At 38.8% G+C, this 10,650-nt stretch overlaps 1 protein-coding gene across 2 annotated transcripts in view; it reads left to right on the forward strand.

The window, feature by feature from the left end:
• SPIDR (scaffold protein involved in DNA repair) overlaps positions 1–10,650 on the forward strand; it is a 260,008-nt gene that overhangs the window by 35,890 nt on the left and 213,468 nt on the right. The gene's annotated exons all lie outside the window — the stretch shown is intronic.

Raw genomic sequence — 10,650 nt, forward strand, 5'->3', positions numbered from 1 at the left:
AACCCCATTCAGAACAAGTAGCCCACTAAGAACCTGCACCTAAGTAATACAGTTGGGTACAATATCTACATATTACCAGGATCCACCCTCATTTTATTGGCCTTTATTGGGACCACCATTGCTTCAGGCTCTGGTTCAAGCAGATTGCATTGGCATAACAGATTCAAATGTGACAGAGAAGCAGAGCTAGATGGTGTTATCAGCATACTGATGGCAATTTGCTCTGCATTTCTTAATAACTGATCCAAACAGTTCCATGTAGGCATTGAACAGCATAGCACAATTAATCATGAAAGGGTCCTGAAGTTTGATACTGGTTTTGTAAGTAGGAATAGGATCACTGAAGCATAGTGTCCCCAAACTTCTGAGACATTCCAGAGGGTACCATGGTAGATGATATCAACACTACTGGTGTCAGACAAACAAGAGCAACATGTTCATACTTCTCAATCCCTTTTCTGGGGAAAAATGCCTCAGGCTGACTGAAGGTTATTTAGTCCCAAGTCTAGCCTTCAACCTAAAGGGTGTACATGTAGTGTGAGTTAAAACAACACACACTTTATTCCCTATTCAAACCACATGAGATAAAAGCAGACCTTCTGGATTAATTGTATTACATTCTGATTTGCCTGCCAGGTTCTTTTGTTCCTGAATAATCAAGGGTTATATGCAGTTCATTGTCCCTTTCAAACAGCCATTGGTGCTGTTCAGATGCTTTGGATTGACATTTCAAGGGAAAAAAGGTAAAATTAGATGCTTTTATGTCCCCTCCCCAGCAGAAGTCAGTGTAACTGTTAAAAATGATCCAGATCTAAACTGCATTTCAAATATAAAAGCTGTGCAGGTGCCTTTTACAATCAAACTTGCCTCTAGTATGGGAGGTTTCACCAGAAGTACAAATGTGTTTTCTAATATGCTTTTTTGCTTATTAACATACTGGTTAGCTAGTGACTGTATGATTAATGTTGCCACCCTTTCAAATTATAGGAGAATCCTTTGTTCATTCTCATGGATCAGAAACATAAGTCATCCCGGTTCACCATTCATGAATCAGAAAAAGTAGTCATCCTGGTTCCTAACTCTGAATTGGTAACAAGTATTAGTATGCTGTACTATTAACTCATTTCTTATCTGCGATCTGCAAAGCATGTGATCCTTCTAAATGTGATGACAAAAACAGATTTGGGGGAAGCACCTATTTAAACTCTTGTTTTCGATAAGAACTAGCAAACATCCCCGGTTTTGGTTTTCAAGCTGCTGTTGCTTTCCTCTTTGAGAGAGAAAGTAGGGTTGGGGGGAGAAAAAAAAGAGAGAGAATCAGTGGTGGTGCTAATTGTTGGCATGGTACATTACTTTTCATAAGTTAAAAATGTTGGAATTGTTTTAGATTGTTTCTAATTGTACCCTATCTTGAGATCATCTGATACAGGACAGATTAGGAATATTGAAGTAAATAAAATTTTTGTATACATACTAATTGTAAATTGTTAGTGTCGAATCTTAGTTATGTCCTGTTATATGAGCAAGGGTCATTTTGACATCTTGACCATAGGCCTTATTCTAGGTCAGATAATTGATCCTTTTAACCCAGTACTGCCTATTCTAGTTCTTATCACCAAAGTCTCAGGAAGAATTTGTTTTATTTCTTCCATCTGAGGTCCTGAGGTCCTAACTACAAATGTGTTGTTTGCTCTTGTCTTTCAAAAATGAGTAATGAGCTGATAATCTAAACTGTGACAACATGAGAATAGCTTTAATCCTGTTCCCTGTACTGGTAACCTGCAAAAATTTTTTCTTGAGATAACTTCCTATGCAGAGTACAGTGGACCCTTGACTTACAGACGGCTTGACTTGCAAACTTTTTGAGTTACAGACTTCTCTGGCCGCAAAATTTAGGTTTGATTTGCAGCCTGAGATTTGACTTACAGACCAGAAAAAAACCAACATGGAACAAAAATGGCCTGTTACGGGATTAATCAGTTTTCAATGCACTGTAGGTCAATGGAGACTTGACCTACAGACGTTTTGACTTGAGAACCGCCTTCCAATACGGATTAAGTTCTCAAGTCAAGACCCCACTGTAGATAGTTTAATTCTTACTGAGGCATCTTATTTTTTGTTTAAGAAAAATAAAATTCTAATATGAGAATTTGGTGTTCTGTGAATGATATTTCATTGTCCCCTAACATAGGGTTTCCAGCCTTGGGTCCCCAGATGTTATTGGAGTCCCATAAATCCTAGCCAGCAAGTATATTTTTGTATATTGCTGCTTAATTGTTGTGGTTGGACTTAATGCACATACTTGTTCTTCATATCTTTCTTTCCTTCTGGATGTCTGCCTGTACCTACTTCTCTCTACGTCTTACTCAGATCAGCAAGTACAATAGCTGTTGGAAGCAGTCCTTGTTTGCATAGATCCTTTCTCCATAATTTCTTACAGTATGAATCACATCTGACATTCTTCACACCTTCAAAATTACTTATTGCAGTCATGAAGCAGAATTTTAGGAACCTGTTAATATTGAGCTTCCCAATGAACATATTCAGCAGTTTTAACCAGACTCAAGAGAACTAGTACAGTGGTGCCTCACTTAACGATGTTAATTGCTTCCAAAAAACCCATCGCTATGGGAAAACATTGTTAAGCGCAACACCATTTCCCATGGAATGCATTGAAAACTGGTTAATCCGTTCCAGTGGGAACGATTACCGTCCTTAAGCGAAAATCGCCATAGGAAACATCGCTAAGTGAAACAATGTTTCCCCCAACGGAAAGCCATTCAAAAGCATAGCAGCTGTGTCTTAAAATGTTTGAAACCTGTTTTAAATGCTTGGATTCGGTAGTGCACCTTGTGAAACTGTCCGTTCAATGCATTTAAAGGGGAAAAACAAAAAATCACCAAAAATTAACGAAGACTCAGAACAAAGCCAAATTAAGTTTGCACATGTTTCACAAGGTGGACTACCGATTCCAAGCATTTAAAACAGGTTTCAAACATTTTAAGACACTTAAAATCCCCCATAGAGAACATTGTTAAACGATGAGGAAAATTCCTCCAAGAAATACATCGTTAAGTGAATTCTTCATTAAACGAAGCAATCACTAAGCGAGGCACCACTGTATTCCTGTTTTCTAGGACTAGAAATCCAAAATTTGAATTCAAACATAAGTAGGAGGATGTTAGTAACATCATTTAAGAAACACCAATAGTACAAAAATTACCAAACTCTCTTTGGAAGTATAACATTCACAAATTTGTAGAAAAAAACAAAATAAAACAAGTATTGATTGATTGATTGATTGATTGGTTGGTTGGTTGGTTGGTTGGTTGGTTGGTTGGTTGATTGATTGATTGATTGATTGATTGATTGATTGATTGATTGATTGATTGATTGATTGATTGGATTTTTACCCCGCCCCTCTAGACCATGTCTACTCGGGGCAGATTACATAGATAAAAACAGAACAATATAAAATATATAACATCATAAAATTACGATTTTAACCATTAATTTGAAGCAAACAGTACCAAGATGGCATGAATCAAAAGAAAAAGAAATAAGAATCACTTAATTGACTGGAGGGAAGGCCTTCTTGAATAGCCAAGTTTTCAGCTGGCTTTTGAAAACACCCAGTGAGGGTGCCAGCCGAATTTCGGTTGGGAGCGTGTTCCACAGCCGAGGGGCCCGGTTTCTTGTTTTTTCCTTCTGGGCCTTCCTTGGCGGCAGACCCCTCAGCCGTCCCTGCTGGCTATATTGGGTGATTCAGGTAGATCTAGGTGGAAGAAGACGATCTGCCAAATATTGAGGTCCCAAACCGTTTAGGGCTTTATAAGTAATCATAGCTGCTGGGCAGTTTCAGATATACTAAAATGCTGTATTGCCAGGTTTACTAATTGCAAAGTGAACTGAAGAGTCAATTAAAACAGGGGTCCCCAACCTTTTTCACCCCGCTGGGGAAGGCGGGGCACCCCCTGCACTCAGGTGCATGTGTGAATGAATGTGCATGCATGTGCAAACGGCGGTGCGGCACTTGTGTGGGTGCGCTCATGCGCAAATGGTGGTGTGGCGCTTACGTGGGCAGCTCACACATGCACATATGCAAACAGCAGCACAGCACTCACACGGGTACGCTGCAGTGTGTGCATGTGCAAATCAGATGTGTGGGATGAGTGGGGGGGCAGGAGGTCTTTCTCCATTGCCAGGTCCGGCTCAGGCCACGGACCAGCACTGGGCCGCAGACCGGGGGTTGGGGACCTCTGAATTACAAGACAAAAGACGAGTAACAGCATATGGGCTGCAGAACGCTGAAGATTCTGTCTGTCAATAGCTCTCTCATAAATGCAAACCCTTTCCCCAGAAATGTCACTGTGTCTTTGCCTGCACTTTGGTTCAAAATTTAGTTCTCTTAATTAAATTTCAACAGTAAAAGTAAGAAGACTCCATTATTTGCTTTCACTTGCAAAAAAAAATTAATTTTCCTAATTCACGTAATCTGTCACACAATTCAAAGATGTTTAGATAAAGCAATACCTGTACATTGACAAAGAGCTGAAATGTAGTACACATCAGCCAAACTGGGTGTGTGGGCCAGTTTAAGACATAGGAATGATTAGATGTTAAATAGGTAGCTGTGTTCAGTCTAGAAAAGCGAAAAACAGCAACAATTCACTTTGATAGTAGGCTAGCAGTACACTTTATGTTCTTACAATATTCTGATGCAGGCCTTTGAAATCTTTCCATGGCTGGTAGATGTAAGTCCAGCACAGTGACTTACCATTCAGAATGTAGAAAAACATGCATGCTTTTGGGGGAAGTGTATGTGTGTATGTCTGTGTGAGAGAGTAAGATACACAGAATATTGCTGTTATATGTTCTGTGCAACAAAGAAAGGTAGAAACAATTAAGACTTTGAAGTATAATTAATTTATTGAACTTGTTATTGTCAAAACTAATCCCATATGACCTTCATGTCTATGATTTTTCAGAAATAAATCAAGTAAGTTGGCACAAAATTGAACTTTTAGTATGCTTCTCTCTAACATTTCTTACCAGTTTTCTTCTGTCAATAACTGTTTTCCATACTCATACTAATTAGCAATGTTGCACCACAGAAAAACATGGAACGTATTAGCAATGTTGTTCCTTTGTGACTTTTCCATGCTGTTGGTACCTAGTGTTAGAGTATGCATCCCTTATTAACTTGCAAGGAACTAAATTGATTTTAATATGGGTAAGTTTTTAAAGACTGTTCACTGGTACAATGCTGCAGTTTTAATGTTTAAATTTATTTTTTAAAATGGGTAAACCTGTGGCAGTATGGAACTTCTGATTTTTTAAAGTTTGGCTCTTCACTTTGAGGAGTAAATGGTGCACATGCTTGGGAATCAACTGTTTCTTTCCATTTAAAAGTGTATCATAAACAAATTAGTAACTAAGTTAGCAAAATATCTGTTTTTTTATTTTTGAACTTGACACTTTTAACATGGTCTGTTGTATGTAGTGGAACAGTAGTGCTTACCTAACTGTCCTTTAAACTTCTACTTAATGGAAGTTTGAGTACACTAGTAATTTTCCAGTGAACTGAAAAATTAGTCTCATTCTTTCTGAGTTAACAGGCTCAATCCATAAGTGATTACAAGTGATGTACTTCTATTACAAAGACCTCTTGCCTGCATCATTGTGCTAAGTGTGTCATATCTTCTTCCTTTCAACTCTGTCCTCCTTAGAGATGATGACAGTTTCCTATGGCTTCCCACTAACCAACAGGGAGTGGTTGTGGAAACTTCAGAAACTTGTAGATCTGGTTCTTAGGGAAACTTTCAGACTTCTTGAATGTGGCTGGATGTGCTTTTATGCTCCTAGTATCAGGGCAAGATTTCAGAAAAGTAATGCACTCCAGTTCTAGGGATAATTATGAATGTTTGCTTAAAATTGTTTAAAATTAGACAAAGCCAAACCATGGCCAATCTAAAGCTAACTCTGAGTGCTTTAGTTTTAAAGATCAGCAGCCTTTTAATGACAAAGACAAAGTTGACAATCTTAAAAGGAGTGAGGGAGAAGGATTAATAGCAGAGACAGTATTGTTTGGCATATTCTGTCTGGATGCCTGTCATTTTGACAGACCTGGGAAAGGCATAGAAGCAACAACCTTAGTAGAGATTGCAATTATCCCCCGTCACACCTACCTGTACAGCATTATATTCATGCACATACCATTAAACATCCCCCCTCCCATGTGTGCAAAGAGAGTACGTAGCTAATTTGTTATTATAACAGATAGTATATATTCCTTGCAAATAATCACAATCTGTTTTGGTGTATGTATGAGATGGGAACCTTTTCTCAGCCTCAACTTCTTTTCTTGAGCATAAAGAGAACCAGATGGTTCCCATTTTTACACCATGGCAACATTTATTGTACAAAAAGACATTAAAACTAGGAATATAATGCATGACAGATGGCTACATTTTTAAATTTGTAAATGCATGCTTGTATGGTTAGTTTGAGAGCCAGTGTGATCTAGATAGTAAAGTAGCAGAATACCTGTGTTTGAATTTCTGCTCAGTCATGGGAACTCATTGTGCTGGTGGGTAGTGACACTGGTAAAACCACTCTTTAAATGTCTCATATATCTTTTAACCCCTATTAGGGTCATCATCATCATATATGAATTGACGGTATATAGCAAACAGTACGTGTAGTGAAAGCACACCATGCTATGGGTAATCCTTGACAATAGATGTACTTGCTAGCATGATGCAGCCTTCTATCGAGTGCAGAAAACAAAGTAGTTTGGCTGAGTTGGCTGCTTCTGTTTTCTGAATAGAATTGTATTTGCATATACCTCAAGTATGCTGTGTAACAACAAATGGTCTACAATTTAAAAAGGCATAACAATTAATTTCTGATTGGATTTGGAACCAAAATTTGATTTTAACCAAATTTGCTGGTTGTGTTTTTGTGTGATCAAATAAAATTGTCATATTATATATCTTGAGTTCACGCAAGGCATCTGCAAAATCTGTTGTTCAGAAAGAACACATTTGATAGACTTCAGGCTAGCACAATTTTAACTTTTTCTTATACAGTATTGCTTTTGGTTGAACTATAATTGATCCAAGTAGCAGTTAATATTATAGAACAGGCACCAAGTTTGTAATGCCATTTGGGTGCTAGAATAAATTTAATTCTATCTACATAAATTTTAAAAGAGCAGAACAGTTCAAATAATGATGTCAAAGAAATCTGCACACATTATTACCACTGCATGAGAGTCCAGTGGTATTGTGCAGCACCACAAATCAACATTCTACAAGGCAGTTCTAAAATTGGAGACAGCCCAAACAAAAATTGTAACTTTGAAACTTCAGGTCAGTATAAAATTTGGCACAGATGTAGCAGATCATCTGTGCCAAATTGGGGGAAGTTTGGTCCTGGCAAAAAGGATTATGTGTCTGGTTGAAAAAATATTTAAAACGTATTTTTAAAAAAGAACAAATGTTCCAAAGCTCACTCATTTAAACTGTAAAATTACTGTTTTTTGCTTTGTGGCTGGAGATGGTCTTTCTTAATGTCAGCAGAGCTTTGGTACCTATATCCTGTTATAGTTTCAACCATTCTACTCATCTTATCATTATACAATTATCTGGTAATTAATAAATTAGAAAACACCAAGGATGCTATGTGCCATCAGGTCACTTCTGATGTGTGGTGACTAAATGGGTTAAGGACCTCCCAAATAAACAAAATTATCTATAACCTCATGATAGGCCTTCCTTTCTTTCTAGTGCCCGACCACCGCTTTCCTCAGCAATATTTTCATTATATGTACATGGTAGGATAGCCTCAGTTTACTCATTTTTACTCTGGTGAAAGTTCAAGCTTAAGTTAATTGAACACCAATTTTTCTCTTTCTGGCTGTTTGTGTATCTCTGTATGGCTGCCCTCCAACGCCACATTTCAAATTACTTGATTTTTCTCTCTTTCTTCACTGTCTTTCGTTGACATAATATTCATGATCTTGGCCTTGGTTTACAATGACAATCTTTGCTATCTCCCAACTATTTTTGAAAACATCTTTTTGTACAGATGCACACAACATCTTTGTAGAGCATTTGGTTCGATATAGCTTTTTGTCCTTATGTTGGATTTGGAAATTGGAACATAGTTTTCTAGTTTGCATTCTGCAGAGTGTCCATGGAAAATTGGTTTACCTGAGAGGTTGAAGGGTGTGTGTTTAAAGTGTTGCATTAATTCACACTTTTACTTCACCATTTCATTTTTTGATTGGGTAACCTCCCTGGTAGATGGTAGGAATGCTGTAGACGTAATATATCTTGACTGCATCAAAACCTTTGACAAAGTGTTGCATGATATCCTGATTAGCAAGCTAACTAAGTTTGGGCTGGGTAGAACAATGATCAGGTGGATATATAGTAGGTTGCAAAATTGTACTCAAAGAATGCTTATTAATGGCTCTTTTTCAAACTGGGAGGAGGTAACAAGTGGAGTACTACAAGGCTTAGTCTTGGGTCTGGTCCTTTTAAACATTGTTGTTAATTATTTGGGTGAGAGAGTGCAGTGAATATTTACCTTATTTGTTGAGGACAAAAAATGGTAACACCTTGGAATGGAGGAACAAAATTCAAAAATCTCTTAATAGGTTTGAGTAGTGGACTGAAAACAACAGAATGGAATTTAACAGGGATACATGCAAAGTTCTACATCTAAGGGGGGGACACAAAATGCACAGTTATAATATGAGCTAATAATGTGATGTGGCTGGGTTTTCTTTTTGTCTCCCCCACCACATGGCCTGGAGGTGGGGCCTAGGGGGTGGGGCTTTCTGCTTTAAATGAGCGTGTCCCAGGATCCTGGGCCTTTTTCCCTGGGAAGCTGGGCTGAGGCTGAAGACCAGGTATGTTTGCATGGGCATTTTGCTGATTTCCCCCCCTGGGTTTTCTTTTCGTCTCCCCACCACATGGCCAGGGGGGTGGGGCTTTCTGCTTTAAATGAGCATGTCCCAGGACTGTGCGCCATGAGGCGTGCGAAATTCTCAACTTCTCTTATTCTATCTCTGGCCCTAATATGGTAAATAGGAAAGCTAATTAGATTTGCATACACCTGGGAGACAGGAAAGTTCTAAGGGTTGGATCATACTTCCACACTATTAAAGAGCAGGCCGGGTAGGTGGGGCTCGTCAGCCATGGAACGCAACCCATCTAGGAGAAGGAAAACTCCGATTTCAAACCTCCACTGCCTTGTGGCTATATCCACTCGTGGAAAAGGCTTCAGAAGTTAACTTAGAGGCAAAATCCGGAGCTGGAGTCCTGAAGGCAGTTTGTTTCGTTCTGCCAACTCTTACGACGTTGCTGGAACCAGTTGTATTGGCTCTTGCCTTTTCATTGGACCATTTCAGCAACATGGAGAGGGGGGATTTGCTGCTTGGGTAACATCCTATCCTCCATATTACTTTACCCAGGCTTCATGCTCTGGAGGAGACACTCCTCAATCCAGAGCATGTTACCATGGTCTCTCAAGAGTGAAGGATGCCTATGATGGAATGTGATGTGGCTGCAAAAAAGGCCAATGCTACCCTGTTTCCCCTAAAATAAGACCTAACCTGTAAATAAGCCCTAGTTTGATTTCTCAGGATGCTTATGATATAAGCCCTACCCCCAAAATAAGCCCCAGTTAAGTGAAACCCCGCCCTCCACCATTGTGCAGCAACCAGAAGAAGATGACATGACTGTATTTGAATAAATGTAGATTGTTGTACTGTACATGAAAAAATAAAACATCTCCTGAAAATAAACCCTAATGCTTTTTTTGGAGCAAAAATTAATATAAGACCCTGTCTTATTTTCAAGGAAACAGGGTATTTTAGACTAAGTACTAGTCCCCCTCAATTTGGCGGTGGTTAGGCCTCATTTGGAATACTGTGCCAATTATTAAGAAAGATGCCAACGAACTGGAACATGTTCAGAGGGCAACAAGTATGATCTGGCAGCCAAGCCCTGTGAGGAAAGACTGAAAGAACTCAACATGTTTAGCCTCAAGAAAAGAAGACTGAGGAGAGATGTGATAGCACTTTTCAAATGCTTGAAATATAGTAATATATAGGAGTGGCAGGATCTGTTCTCGATCATCCCAGAGTGCAGGATAGATAATAATGGGCTCAAGGCACAGGAAGCCAGATTTCAGGGAAAACTGTGTCATAGAGCATTGTGACAATGGAACCAATTACTTCACAAGGTGGTGAGTGCTCTAGTGCTAAGGCATTCAAGATGAAATTGGACAACCATCTGTTAGAGCTACTTTGCAGGAATCCTAACTTGGATTCCTGCACTGAGCAAGGTGTTGACCTTGATGCCCTTATAAGCCCTTTCCAATTCAATTATTCTATGACTCTGTGATTTCATTAAGTCCAAAAACAGCCCTTCAAAATATTTTGGCACAAAGGAACTACATCCACATCTCAACTGTTCTTGCTTTTGTCCTCCCCTAGCAACAGTAGTACAGATTATGTGATTTTATTCTGGGATCCTTTAGCACTGGGTAATTCTACATAAGGGAATTTGCTGTTAGAATTTGTGTGCAGTGTACATATACTTAAACACCCATTAAAAAGTTAGGAAATTAGTTCTT

This window comes from Pogona vitticeps, chromosome 4, assembly GCF_051106095.1.
Source record: "Pogona vitticeps strain Pit_001003342236 chromosome 4, PviZW2.1, whole genome shotgun sequence".
Lineage (NCBI taxonomy): Eukaryota > Metazoa > Chordata > Lepidosauria > Squamata > Agamidae > Pogona > Pogona vitticeps.